Below are 14,513 nucleotides of genomic sequence, written 5' to 3'. Positions count from 1 at the left end.
CCTCCCATACATTCCAACAAACCCCATGATCCACATCCTTTGGTTTCAGATACAGGCATTTCTTCAGATACATCTTTTTCTCCCACCCCAAGTTGCAAAAGAATCATTCGTTTGCATCCTCAGTCACTGGAATCCCCTTCCAACAACAAAGACCTTCCCAATTGACCCAGGGTAGGATCCATGGAGATTGATAGACCTCCCTCGAATAAGGACAGTAAGGAAAAAAGACGTGGTTGTAAACAGGATGGCTCTCCAGCCAATTCGCCTACACGTCGTAAAAAATGGCAACCTTGATACAATGGAACTTTTGAGGTTTACGTTCTAATCTGGATGATATCAAAACACTGATTGCTTCCTACCATCTTTTATGTCTTTCTTTACAAGAAACATTTCTAAAACCTGCTGATACAGTCACCTTTTGGCAGTTTTCTCTGTACAGAAATGACAGGCTGTGTGATGGATGAATGTATGGAGGGGTGCCACTGTTGGTTGATCAACACGTGCCCACCCTGTCTTTGTCACTCAACACACCCTTGGAGGCCATAGCCATCCGTGTTTCTTTGGGTCGTACTATCACTGTTTATTCTCTTTACTTGTTGCCTGGAGAGACATATGATCAATCAGACCTTGATGCTCTCATTGAAAATCAAAATCAAAGTCAAAATCAGAAGGAATCTTGGATTAAGTTCACAACTGGCATATCTTCTACCACCAGTTACAAGGTCATATGAAACAAGGTTCAAAAGGTCAGTGGGCACTACAATTCTGCCCCTCTCTCAATCATACTCTGATGGCCAAGAAGTAGCTGATGTCCGGAGCATTGCCGATACTCTAGGTGAAAGCTTTTGCCAGGTATATCGCACTTCTGCTTGTTCCTCCACCTTGATGGCCTTCAAGACTTGGGCAGAGCGTTCACCTCTTTCCTTTCGAACTGACTGTTTCTTTGACTATAATCGTCCCTTTAAACTACTGGAACTGAAACTGGCCCTTCATCAGTCTGGCAGTACATCTATTGGACCAGATGATGTACACTATGACATGCTGCACCATCTATATCCTGCTTCTCTTGATATTCTTCTCATTGTTTTTAACCGAATCTGGCAGGATAATTTTTTTTTTCTAATACCTGGCACCAGGCTATTATCTTACCTTTGTCTAAGCCTGGGAAAGATCCCAAGATTCCTTTAAACTACAATCCAATTGCTTTGACGAGCTGTTTCTGTAAGACCTTAGAGAGAATGGTTAAAGTTTGTCTTGTTTGGTTCCTAGAATCAAACAACCTCTTCTCGCCCACCCAGTGTGGGTTCTGATGACAGCACTCCACCAAGGACCACCTAATTGGACTTTAAACATCAATCAGAGAAGCCTTTCTCAAACGATAACATCTTGTATCAATATTCTTTAACATTGAGAAGGCATATGATACAACATGGATGTATGACATTTTGCGATACCTCCATATATATGGGTTACGTGGCCATTTACCCATCTTTATTAAAAATGTTTTTAACGGACAGGAGATTCCAAGTTTGTGTGGGTTCGACACTTTCCTGTTCTTTTCTACAGGAACATGGGGTCCCTCAGGGCTGTGTTTTGAGTGTCACACTTTTCAGTCTATAGATAAATGCCATCACTGAATAACTCTCTCTTACTGTTGCAAATGGGCTCTTTGTCAATGACTTTTACATCTCATTTCAGTCGTCGAACACGAGATATATTGAACAGCAACTACAAACTGCCCTCGATCATGTACTGAAGTGGACCATGGCAAACAGCTTTAATTTCTCTCTCTCTAAAACAGTTTGCATGCACTTTTGCCACCAATGAGGTATTCACTTTGATCCTGAACTCCATATCGGTGAAGTTTTGCTGCCTGTGGTCCCTGAGAACAAGTTCTTGGGGCTTATCTTTGACCGTAAGCTGACCTTTATACCACACTTACAGCAGCTATGGGTCAAATACACAAGAGCACTGAACATCCTCCGTGTCCTATCTACCACCATTTGGGGAGTGGATTGATGTTCTGTATTAAAGATATATTGTACTCTTATTTGATCGAAACTCGACTATGGATCACTGGTCTATGGCTCTGCCAGACCCCCGGTCTTAAAGATGCTGGACCTCATTCATCATCAAGGACTTTGGCTCTGCACTGGGGCTTTCTGCACCTCCCAGTTCAAAGCTTATATGTAGAATCTCATGAACCTTCTCTGCACCTTTGCTGTTTGCAACTGTCTTTACTATATTCTTTGAAACTTCGTTCCTTACCAAAGCAATCCCTCCTGGGGATGTGTTTTCCTTCCTCGGTGGGCCATACCTTTTCAGAACAGATGATCTGCCATTGCTCCTTTTAGCCCTCTTGTCCATGTGCAATTGGATGAATTGGGTGTGTCCTTGGATAACATTGCAGAATCCACTGGTCAGCCCATCCTACCTTGGCTTATTACAGTCCCCAAATGTGACCTTTCTTTAAGTCATATGAGAAAAGCAGATACTCCTGATTGGAAGTACCATCATTTATTTACTGAACATCTTTAGAACAATCATTCCATTCTAATTTATACATATGTTTCAAAATCAGGTGACTCTGTGGGCTCTGCCATGGTTTGTTGAGGTTCGGTGATTGTGTGCAGAATCCCCTCCACAGCTTCTGTGTTCACTGCTGAACTGTATGCCATATCTCTTGCCCTATATTATATTGAAACTAAGCAGTACTCCAACTTCACTATTTATACTGACTTGCTTAGTTCTCTACTGGCCCTGGAATCGCTTTACGTTGGTTCACACCCTGTTCTCACTGATATTCAAAACCGACTGGCCCATTTCTCATCAACATCTACTTCTATCCAGTTTTTCTGGATACCTGGCTACGTTGATATTTGCGGGAACGAGCTTGCAGACACGGAAGCTAAATCTATCTGCTCTGGCACTATCATCACTGTGCTTATTCTGTACATGGACTGTGGTCCTGTATTCAAGGCTTGGCTCCATGCCAGCTGGCAGTCCACTTGGAGTGAGCAACGGGACAACAAACTTTTCCAAATCAAACTGTATATTGAACTTTGGCTGTCTAACTTCCGTAAGGTTCAGAAGGAGGAAGTTGTTCCAACTAGATTTTGCATTGGTCACAGTTTTTTAACTCATTGTTTTCTTTTATCTCGAACTGATGCACCAGTGTGTAGTTTGCGTAACACTCAGATCACTGTAAGCCACATTTTACTTTCTTGCCATCGTTACGACTCTCAATGACTGCACTATTTTGAACATGTTCTGTACCAAGGTTTGTCCATAACATTAGACACTGTTATTGGTGTCAGTAACACTGTCCACCTTGATAAAGTTTTTAGTTTTTTAACGGCCATTAACCTTTTTACTATCATTTAAGTGTTTTATATTTATTCATTAAAGCTTTCTTATTGTGGTTCTCTTTTAAGAGTCATAATCTCTCTAGTTCGATTTGAAATTGGAAAACGGCCGTAATATTAAATAACTCGACACCAGGACTGGAAAGGCCAACTTCAGGTGACTAACGCTGCTGTTTCAACTATCCATTTGAATTATCTGTTAGTTGTCCTGGTGAGTTATTATTACAATTTTGCTGCATGTCTTTTAAAACTTTTATTACTTTACCTTCTGATAATGGTTGTAATGACACATAACCTAGAACCAGGACTGGAAAGGCCAACTTCAGGTGACTGACGACGGTTCTTGTACTTACCTGTTAAGTCTTCCTGGCAGGTTATAATAATTACCATTATGCTACAGAAAGTCTTTTACAACTTCTCTTACTTTGGTTTCTCTCTTAACATTGTAGACTAGATGTCAACTTTGATTTTATGCTTATATGTTTTTCAATGCTATTTTGTTTTATCTTCATTTCCTTTTATGAATTTTACTACAATTACTTTTTTTACCTTTTTACTGGACGTTTAGTGCAGATAGCCTAGCTGCTTTGTGCCATAAAACATTAAATCAACTAACCAACTAACCAGCCTTGATATGTATTCTAAGGTTCTTTATATTGTTTTTTTAACTTTGTTCAGGGCATAGTCTACATAATTGGTGGTAATAAATTTAGGTTCATTTTTGAAAACCGTGTTTCTTACCTGGTATAACAAATTTTTAGGCGTGTAATTATTGGTGAATAACAGGTAAGTTGAGTAATGGATAACAGAAATATTTCAGTTTAATAATCGGAAATGAGAGTTTAAAATTAAGAAGGTTCGATCAACCAGAGAAAATCAGTGATGACGAGAAACCCACTTGTTGAGAAAATTTATATGCAAAAATGGCTCGTTTGGGCTGAGAACGTTGTTTGCTTTTCTATGTAAAAGTGTTTTCTCAGCCCAAACGAGCCGGTTTTGCATATAAATTTTCTCAACCAGAGAAAAGTAAAACTTGGATGAATTCACTAGTTTTGTGTGTGGATTATATACAGAAAATCAAGAAATTATATCACACTCTCAAATTCCTCAGTTATCTAAAAGTTGTCCGACTTCAAACAAAATCTCAGGTGTAAGAAATGTCGAATCTCAACCAAATGTTTGATGTGTAAAATTTTTCATACTAAAACCAACATCTCATTTGTATAAACGTTTTCAAACCTGAACCAAAAACCATAGTTGTCTAAAACTCATCAGATCCTAACCAAATTTCAGCTAATGCTTGATTTTTATGTAATGTTTTCATTATCTTATAAAAATCCAAATTAATTATATAAATATAAACTTTAAGAAATGGAATCTCATGATAAATTTGTTCTTTTGTAATATGTATTGCATTAACTATTAGTTTACTTCCGTATAGTTTCGATACATTTTCCTGATTGTATCTTGCACATGAACACTGCTAGTTAAACAAGTATACTGCATAATTTTTACACTAAAGGTCTGACTTCAAATAGTAGCTTAGGAAAATCATTTTTGTAATAACATAGAAGTGTATAGGATAGCAGAAGATAGAAAGTATGTAAATAAATGGTAGTCTTGAAGTTTATTATTAGGGCCTGGCATGGCCTGGTGGTTAATGTGTTTGGTTTTTAATCTTTGGGTTATGTGTTTGTATCCTATCACTTTTCCTTTTAGCTGTGGAGATTCACTGGGAGAAAAAGAGTTGGTGATGGGTAGTGTTGACTTGCATTCCCTCTGATTATCCCTAAATTAGGGACACATAGTTCGCGAGTAGCTTTGTGAGAAATTTAGTTTTTGCTCTTATCCGTTGTTATTGATCAGGGATGGAAGTCACTGTGACAAGTGGTAAATTTAATAGTACATTGGGTTTCATGTTTTGTTTTTAATGTTTTAAAATGACTTGTTGACTGAATAATTTGTAAGAATAAATTTGTAGCATTAATACTGTATTTTTGAAATTCTTATTTAAATGTAGGATTGTTATAAGATGATTTAATGTTATTATTAAATAATACTATTAAGAGTGAAATGTCATGTTAGAGCTTAGTGGCATACCACAAACTTTAGATTAGGGTTAGCACTTGTAACTCAGTAGGCTAAGTTATAAGCTACATATTATGTATTACTATATATCATCTACAGAATAGTTATATTCCATTTCTTATTTTGAAGGTAAACTTAATTACTTTTAATGAAAAGATAAGGTAGTGATGAAATATTACATTTAACCATAATGTTAGGCTTAATAATAATAGTGTTGTCAATAGGCTGCTTGTTGATTACTTATTCCTAGGCTACTATGGTTAACAACAGTGTAGGTATTGAATGTTCTGAATTTGTAAGATGTGATAGGCACAAGGAGTGAGTTATTTTGGTAACTTCATACTGGCATGTGCTTTTAAGGAATTTAGTAATGAAGGTGTGCAATTTGTATGTAGATGTACAGGTTGAAGAACAAATACGAGGCTATCTATCCTAAATAGCGTGGATGTGATAAAGAGAAGGTTGTAACTGATAGCATGAGTTCATAAAGAACTTTATCTTTGGTACTGGTCAAATGTGGGGAACTTAAAAAATATATTAACATTAAAATAGGCATTATCTTTATTGAAGAAAAGAGAAGTGGCTGTAAATAATAAACCACCATAGCTAGTGGAGGATACAGAGGAAAAGATTAAAGTACTGTAAATTTAAGTTAAAATTGACTGCTGTGATAGGAAATTCAGAGAAGTATAGAAGCTCAAGTGATTACATGGGAAATTGAAAAACATTGGCTGAAAAAGTAAAGATTCCTTTAAGTAAATTATAACAAGTTTTATACCTTGAGTAGATTCTCTGAGGGGTGATTCAGAAAGGCTTGCATCTGATGATTATGAGATGCATAAATTATTAAATTCTACTTATTTTTTTTAATCAGTTTTTCTGATGAACATTTAAACATTATTTCTTATCTTGAACACTTGGTAGATGGAAAAAAAATTGAACAGAATGATCTCTCTGACTCTGTGCTTGCTGAAACATGAACAAGGAAGTTTAGAGAATGATAAAGATCCTGGGCCAGATAATACTTTTCCAAGAGCTTTGAAGGAGATTAAGGATTGGATGTGTGAGTCACGTGCTGCTTTTTTGTACATTCTTGAATGGTGGGCAAGTGCTAGAAGATTGGTAGTTGGCAAAGTTTAGCCAAACTGGATTACTGAACAAGAGCAATAGGGAAGCACTTGCCCCCATCTGGAAAATGAGGAACATAATTCTTTATTCATTCAGCATATGCATATAAATTATTTATTCCGTTTACAATTTCACACTACTTTGTGCCCTTCTGGAAAAATATCTGCAGATGCTAGTGATCACAAGTGGGGGGATACCTTAGGGCTCAGTGTTTGGACCTTTGTTCATTTTGACTTACATTGGTGACATAGATGAAGGAATGGTGAATAAGTTATTCAAATTTATTGAGGATATTGGGTGTTTCTGGCCATGAAGAGATGTTGCTGTTTTACAAAAGGACGTGACATGTTGGACAGATAAATGACAAATGGTTTTTAATTGTGATAAATGTATGTGGGATATAAATTTGAATTATAAGCATAATTTTGATGGGAAAAACCTAAAAGTGTTGTTGAAGAAAAGGATTTTATATTCTAATTGATCGTTCTCGTAAGGTATCCAAGCAATATGCTGTTTTCAATGGCAGGACAAATAGGATTTTCTCAGAATAGCTGGTATGGGTATTAAAACTTTTGTTGATAAGCAGGGAAAGCATTGACCTTTCTCAGTCATTTTCAGGTAAACAAAAACCGAATTACTGCCATTTTTCCAAGTATATTTAAACGATTTAAATTATTGGTGAATAAGTTGATTACTACTGCTACTAATGAACAGGCATTGTATTAAGTATGAGAGCTCATTTAAAGTAAACTGAAAAATATCTAATGTAGTCATAAGTATACTTTTTTATAACTAGGGTACACAGTGGGTTATTTCTATGCCACAAAACAGGTTGAGATATATGTGATAGTGGAAAATATGTAAAAAAAAATTAAAGTAGTGTTTCTTAATGTTTTTTTTTTAGTTTTTTCTTGACCCCTTTACAAATTCAAGACGAATTTGCCAACCCCTGTGGTCAGGTCTATGTCATAGGCTGGTCTTAAAATGTATAAAAATAGCACTGACAAGATAAGTATGTAAGTATTAAATTTTGAAATAAAATTTATTTGTTCGAGCATAGGATTTCATAATTTATTTCAAAAAACATTTTTCTTTTTACCATCTAGGATTTCTTTAGAATGTGTTCTGGCTTATTAAAGTTACAGACCATGGGTTCAAAGACATAGGTTTAAAGTATGAAATATAAGTATTAAAATTTGTTTGTATGTGTTTGAAACAAATACAAAATAGTATTACATGTGAACTGTTTAGGAGAACAAATATTTCCTTTGTTTTGTTTATTATGTTGATATAAGTATGACAGGAAGAAAAATCACTCACTATGTTAAACACAACCTGTTTGATTCATTTGTAATTGCTGAAGAAAACATGATTTTTTAATGTGGTGAGATAGCTTATCTTATAAGATGTTTCAAGTAGTAAAGTATTTCACAATCTCTCGAATTACAAGTAACAGGATCAGACTATAGGATGACTTAGTATCCTAATATATTTTTATGTTGTGAGAAGCCAAATTTCATTTTTCCAAGACCCTTAGTGTATATTCGTACATCTTATTAATGCTATAAAATGTCATGTAGGATGTGCAATTATGTCGTGTATCTCCGTGCTGGCATGGAGTACATTTCTGAAAATATTTTCGTTCTTAAATATCTTCTCATAAGTCTCATTATACATTTTATTATTTATTCTCGTTTTCTTTGCAGTTGACAATAGTAAATAGTATGGTCTTTCAAAACTCCATCTATCGGTCAGTACCTTAAACTACAATAGGATCATCAAATCATTTTCAAACGTATTTATGAGTGTACGAAGGCTTATTAAGCATAACACACAATCATATATTTTGTTTTAATATCAACTGGATTTACTCAAAACTTATTACTTGTTCTATAATTTGCTTATAATAAATTATATTAACCTTTTTTGTTCAACACGAAATACGAAATATCATTGTCACATAATTTGATTTCCTCATAATTGCATGGAACAATGAACAAATTATTAAATTTTTATTTCAGAAGCTCTTAAATCTTTATTTTTAAAGACTTAAAAATTAAACTAACTAGTTGCTACTAAATTCTATGATCATTTCAAAACCTATTTAACCTGATAAAAGACGTCGAACTAACTTTAAAATGGAAAGTGACGAAATAAACTTTAATTGCTACGTTAATCGTGATAATCGAAACAACTAATTTCACTGATAATTATAAACAATCTAATTCCTAGCCAAGATAACGCTTCCATACCGGGTCAAAATTTGGGAGCCATATGTCCCTGTTTCGCCACCTGAGTATATCATTACCTTTTAGAAAGCCACTACACTTCTACCAAAATGTTACTCTCTCACTGGAGATGAATTAAGAGAGTATTTTCAACTGTTATACACACAGAACTACGGATTTTATTTAAACAATTTACACTGTCTGGCACCAACAATTCCCAGAATTCAAAATATTTAGTGACATCTTGCACGATTGAAGTGTTTACATTCTTGTAGGACTAAGCATATCGTTTTGTTTCAGTGTTTTTAAACGTCCATTGTTTGGAGTGCAAAAATGTGAGATAACTTTTAAAATTTCATTTAGGATAGTACAAATATTAGTATTGAAAATAGTTATAAAGAAACGAGAAATCTTTTGCTGCAAATAACCACCTCTAGACGGCTCTGCAATCGGTCTAGTGTGATGTAGGTTGTAAGACAGCAAGATTGTAGGCCGCTTAGCAACCACATGCATCATTTTTGTCGTCGCTATGCTTGCGCTGGGTTAGGAAACGCGGGGAACGTCGTATTGATTAGTGACACAGCATGGCGGTTGCCCAGATACATGCACCGGGATCTGTCGAAAGGATTTTTACGATTGAGAGAATAGAAGTTTAGACCGTTCTAAACAAGTGCAATGATGAAATAAAAAAACATCTTCTATATCGGTGTGTTACACGATAAGGTCGGTGAGAAATATTTTAAGTATTTAAAGGAAATCATTATTAGCTGTTTTTGAACTTCATAGTTTTTATAATATCAAGAATTCTGGTGCTAACACAGGTGCAGTGGAACGGAAATAATTTACGAGGAAATTAATTCGTAATTTTCAAAAACTTCTTTTTGTGTGCCCAAACAATTTCTTCGAAACATGTTTATAATCAAATGTGTTTCCAGGACTAAAGCATGAAATGAAAAATTGAAGATTTTCAAAGAAGAGACAGAATCTCAGAGCAGTTTATTGGCCTAACTTCACTTCTTCATATAAAGGTATATACATTTCTCGGTTAGTTTGTATTTATCCTGTATGAAAGCCATATTGGGTTATCTGCTGTGTCCATCGACCGGAATTGAACCCCTGATAATAGCATCGTAAATCCGAAGGCTTACAGCTGTCCAATCGGGGGATAATTTTTAGTCAACAGTTAAAGTTGTTAAAAATTTATAGGCGATGGTATATTGTATTAAGCAGACGTCTATTCCAAGTAACAATTAAGACAAGGTTAATTTAAACAAAATATTGTAAATTGAAAACAAACCTGTATTTATGTGCGACTTTTGTATTAATGGTTAAGTTCTTTAATTTTTAATTGAAAGTATAGCTTATGATAAACCTTTTAAATAAATAATGTTAAATGTTAGTTTTCTTTACATTTATATATATTTCAACATCAACCAACGTGACTTAAGCACTGTTCGATACATGATTTCACCCTGTTTTAACATACTTCTATATGTATATATATATATATATAAACCCAAGTGAAGTAATCTGTTCGTAAGCAAAGATTTATTTACGCGATCGTAGGAGTTCAACCGAGGTGAAGCACTCTTTTGGTAAATAATAGTACATTTATACTAATTTCCTGGAATCCGTCTAATTTTTATCAATACTTGTAGAATGAAACATGAAAAATAAGTCTAAATGAAAGAAATATGTAAAAAGAGTTCTAATTTGGTAATGGTTTCGCTGAAGATAATCAAAAAAGCTTAGTCACATTATTGTAGAGGACGCTTCGTATTACTTGCGGTTATATCTATTGGTGCTTTTCGTCTGTGCAAGAAGTTCGAAACAACGTTTGCAAAAGGGATACACTAAAACTGCTGTTTTTCTGTATGGTGTATTTGAATATTTGCTGCACGTTTTGAAGAGTTGAAATATACAGGCAGATGTCCTTTATCGCTGTTATTATGTGTACTAAAATTTGCTATTAACAACTATACCTTTTTTTTTACTCTGTAATTTGATGGTTTCATTTTCCAATCATTCTACTGCGTAACTACCTTCTGAGATTGAATTTCAATATTTTCCACTTACTTTGCAAAACCAACTTCAAATTCAATGGGTTTATACAGAGTACCATATATCTTTATGGATATGTGTGTTATTTTTTTGTTATTGTTCTGATTATTTTGAAGCTTTCATTTTTATGTTAGCATTAATGCTTTTAAAATCATTATCAAAACAATCTGAATATGAATGAGGCGATCACAAAATTCTATGAATTCATGCATTTACACGATAAATATTTTTGATACAATTACGATGTGGTCTGAGTTATTGTTAATTTATGGGTAATTGTTATAGATGACGTAAGTATAAGAAACTAATTGCTCAAAACACACAGTAAACAAACCGACTATTAAAAAATAAAAAAAGAAGCTAACAGGACCGCAATGTTGTTTTCTTTGTAAATGTTAAAGTGATACAAAAGTTCGAGTGCTTCCAGAAAGTATATTACTTTCTTATCTAAAAGAACTGTTCTCTCTTCAAAACCATTTGAGTTTCATCGTTTATTTCTGTACTCATTATCTGAGTCGTAAACTTAACTGGATGAGTATTTATATTCGACCACATTATTTTAATAATGAACATAAAACACCAAAATTATTTATTTTCTGATTTCTTGTTTTGAATAAAACGTGAATTTTATTGAATAAAAGATGGCATAGAGGACTAATATATTTTATTCTTTCTGCCCTTCACTTCCATTGCAACAGACTAGTTTCGCCGAAATCACGGCTGCTGCAAAGAGTGAAGCAAATAGATAAAGTAGGCCTAACGTGGTAACAGAATATAAGCAGTTTGTTTGGTTTGCAAGTACGTATCGCTTTTCACCACTGGTAACTTAAAATACATGAGGTGTTTATGTAACATATGACATACTATCGCAATTAATTATAATTCAGCGGAAACTAACTGTTTATATATGTATTTCTTAATCCGTTTTTATTTAAACGTGAATTTCAGTGAAGAAAGGATGACGTAGAGACTTAATTTATTATTTGATTCGCTAGTTGTACTGCACCAGACTAGTTTCCCTTAATTCATTGACAAGTGATGGACTGTTTATTTAAACCACACTTTGTAATAAGACTTAATATTCACGTCAAAAAATAGAAATAAAAACCGGAAACAAACATCTCAGGGACATAGGAAGGGCCCGGATTCAACTTAGAATAAGCCTCACTCTTACCGATGTTTTACTCAATATTTAATCATCAGTACTTTATTTCAAATAACCTACATATAACCTTCCCAACATAGTTTCATCAGAGTCCATGTTTGCTTAGTTTTTTCTCTGTACGAAATATAATACTTGTTGTACCCAAATGCCTATCTCGTTTATCCTCTACTGACAGAATGGCAAGCTAAATCGAACCTGCTTCCTTCATTGAACTTTCCAAGTAGACCATGGGTCAGTGGATAGTTTATAGACTTACAAAGCTAAAACCCGGGACTCGTACACTTCTTCTTTCTCCAGTTTAAAACTAATCAAGAATTATCTAACAAGTTTTTTTGTTTTGGCGCAAAGCTACACACGTTTGAAAGTGCTGTAGAAAATATATGGTTGTCTGCTGTTTGTTACGTATAAGTTCATTCACAAAGTTTAGTTTGAATGTTAATATTTCAAATGTGCTCTTCAAAATAATAATAGTTCTTGTACTGTTGAAGGTTGAACTGTTTTGTACGCCTGCATTTTGATGGTTTGGGGTTTAAATCTACTCTCAGTCATTGATCAATAATCAATTCATAAAAATGTCGTTTAACTTGAGGCACTCGCTTGACTGAAAACTTTTTTCCGTTGCTCAGATTGTTTGTTACCATTTATGTTGCAGTTTTTTTTAGTTAATTGAATATGATTCTAAAAAAACGTTATTTCAAGAGGTATAAAACAATTCAGATGTAGTCCATCAGTTTGACTGGAGCAGTTCAGATACGTCAGTAAATTACAATATATTTGTTTCAACTGTGACGAGACACTCAACATTGAACAACTGAATATATTTTAAAAAGGAAACCCCTTACATTACATTCATCAGATATTTCACTTTTAACTAAGATTTATTATAGTTTTGAGCATATTTATGAACCTATAAAGCAAAGCTACCAAACAGTCATGGCATGAAAACCCATATGGTGGGGTGGGACATAATTTTTGTGGTATTGTAGCAAGAATAAATTCCTCTAATAATGATAATAAAGCTCACATTTTAAGATTGTGTACAACCACACATATTTCCAGAAGCAAATCAGAAAAAGTTATTAATTTCCAGTACTGACTAAACATTCTTTCAACACTAATTTTAGGTTGTGTCATACACCATTTTCTGTTTTTATCAATGGGACTCGCTCTAGTATTCTTAGCTAGACACTTGAATACTTACTATGCATATTCGAGCACTATTATACCCTTGCCATTGAAGTTTTTCCAGATCAAAATCTTTTTTTTTGTTGAGGAAGTGAAACATTCGTTTTCCAATTTTCAAGGTGAGGTGCAGATTCAGTTCCAACATTTTTACAAGTTCTAGAAATGGTCCATGTTGGTTATCTGTTAGTTGGTCTTGTTTATTGTTACCTATCTGCATTCAATTTGCATGAACTAGTACGTTTTGGAAGTACCAATGATAATTTAACAGAACAAAGTATTCTGTACATCATTTATTACATTTTCCTGAATGTAATGTGCTAATATTTCAACAACTTAATTTTGTATTGTAAGACTAAATAGGTAACAAAACCTTTAGATTTCCTGGCAATTCCTCCAACACAGAATCGTATTTACTTAGGGGTTCAATAACTGGGTGTAAATACCCACATTCTACTTGGTATGGTTCTTTTACGTAACCCTTCAAAGCTAAATTTTTGAAACAGTAATAGTCTGAGCTATTTTAGCAACACCGTCTATAACTTGACTTCAGTAATCAATCTCCTGCTTAATTTTCATCTCTAGGGTCTCATTTAACGTTTTATGATTTGTTGACAATTCATGTCAAACCTATCTAAACTTAGAGATACCTCACAGGGTTTACAGTAACATTTATTTACGGTCAACGACATACACAATCAGACCCGTTGTAAATTCATACCAGTTTCAAACATTTCGTCATACACACAAGTATTGAAAGTTCTTACTTTCAATGTTTAGCTATTTCATATGGAAAGGAATGTTAGATCATGACTTTGAAAAAAACAAACAAACTCTTTTTGTGTACATTTAGAACCATGGACAGATTACTTTATCCTATAGGTATTTTCTTGCAACTAAATTAATAGAACATTTCCTATCAAGTTTTAGACAACTGTAGGCCTAACTTCCTGGGTCAGTACGTGTTTAGATTTGACCTAAGCCTATCGCTGTAAACGCCATCATAATTTAGGACTGATGTAAATTTATATTAATATTATTAGGCTTACTATTTTTTATCAACTTTTTTCTTTAAAATCAAATTTAAATCTACTCTCGGCATTTCGAAACGTAGGCCAACATTACTGTTAAAGATACCTGAAGAGTTAGGCCTAAAACTGTTTTCAGTGTCGTTAGTTTTCTTAGCACCCTTGAAAAACAAACTAATTTTTGGTAAACTGTAACTATGAAATTCTACTCAGTGTTTCATTTCATTTTTGAACACCACATAGAAATACTCAATGTGACAATTTCATT

The sequence above is a fragment of the Tachypleus tridentatus genome, chromosome 1, assembly GCF_004210375.1.
Source record: "Tachypleus tridentatus isolate NWPU-2018 chromosome 1, ASM421037v1, whole genome shotgun sequence".
Taxonomy (NCBI): Eukaryota; Metazoa; Arthropoda; class Merostomata; order Xiphosura; family Limulidae; genus Tachypleus; species Tachypleus tridentatus.
The sequence above is the reverse complement of the archived record's forward strand: the minus strand, read 5'-3'. Positions refer to the sequence as shown.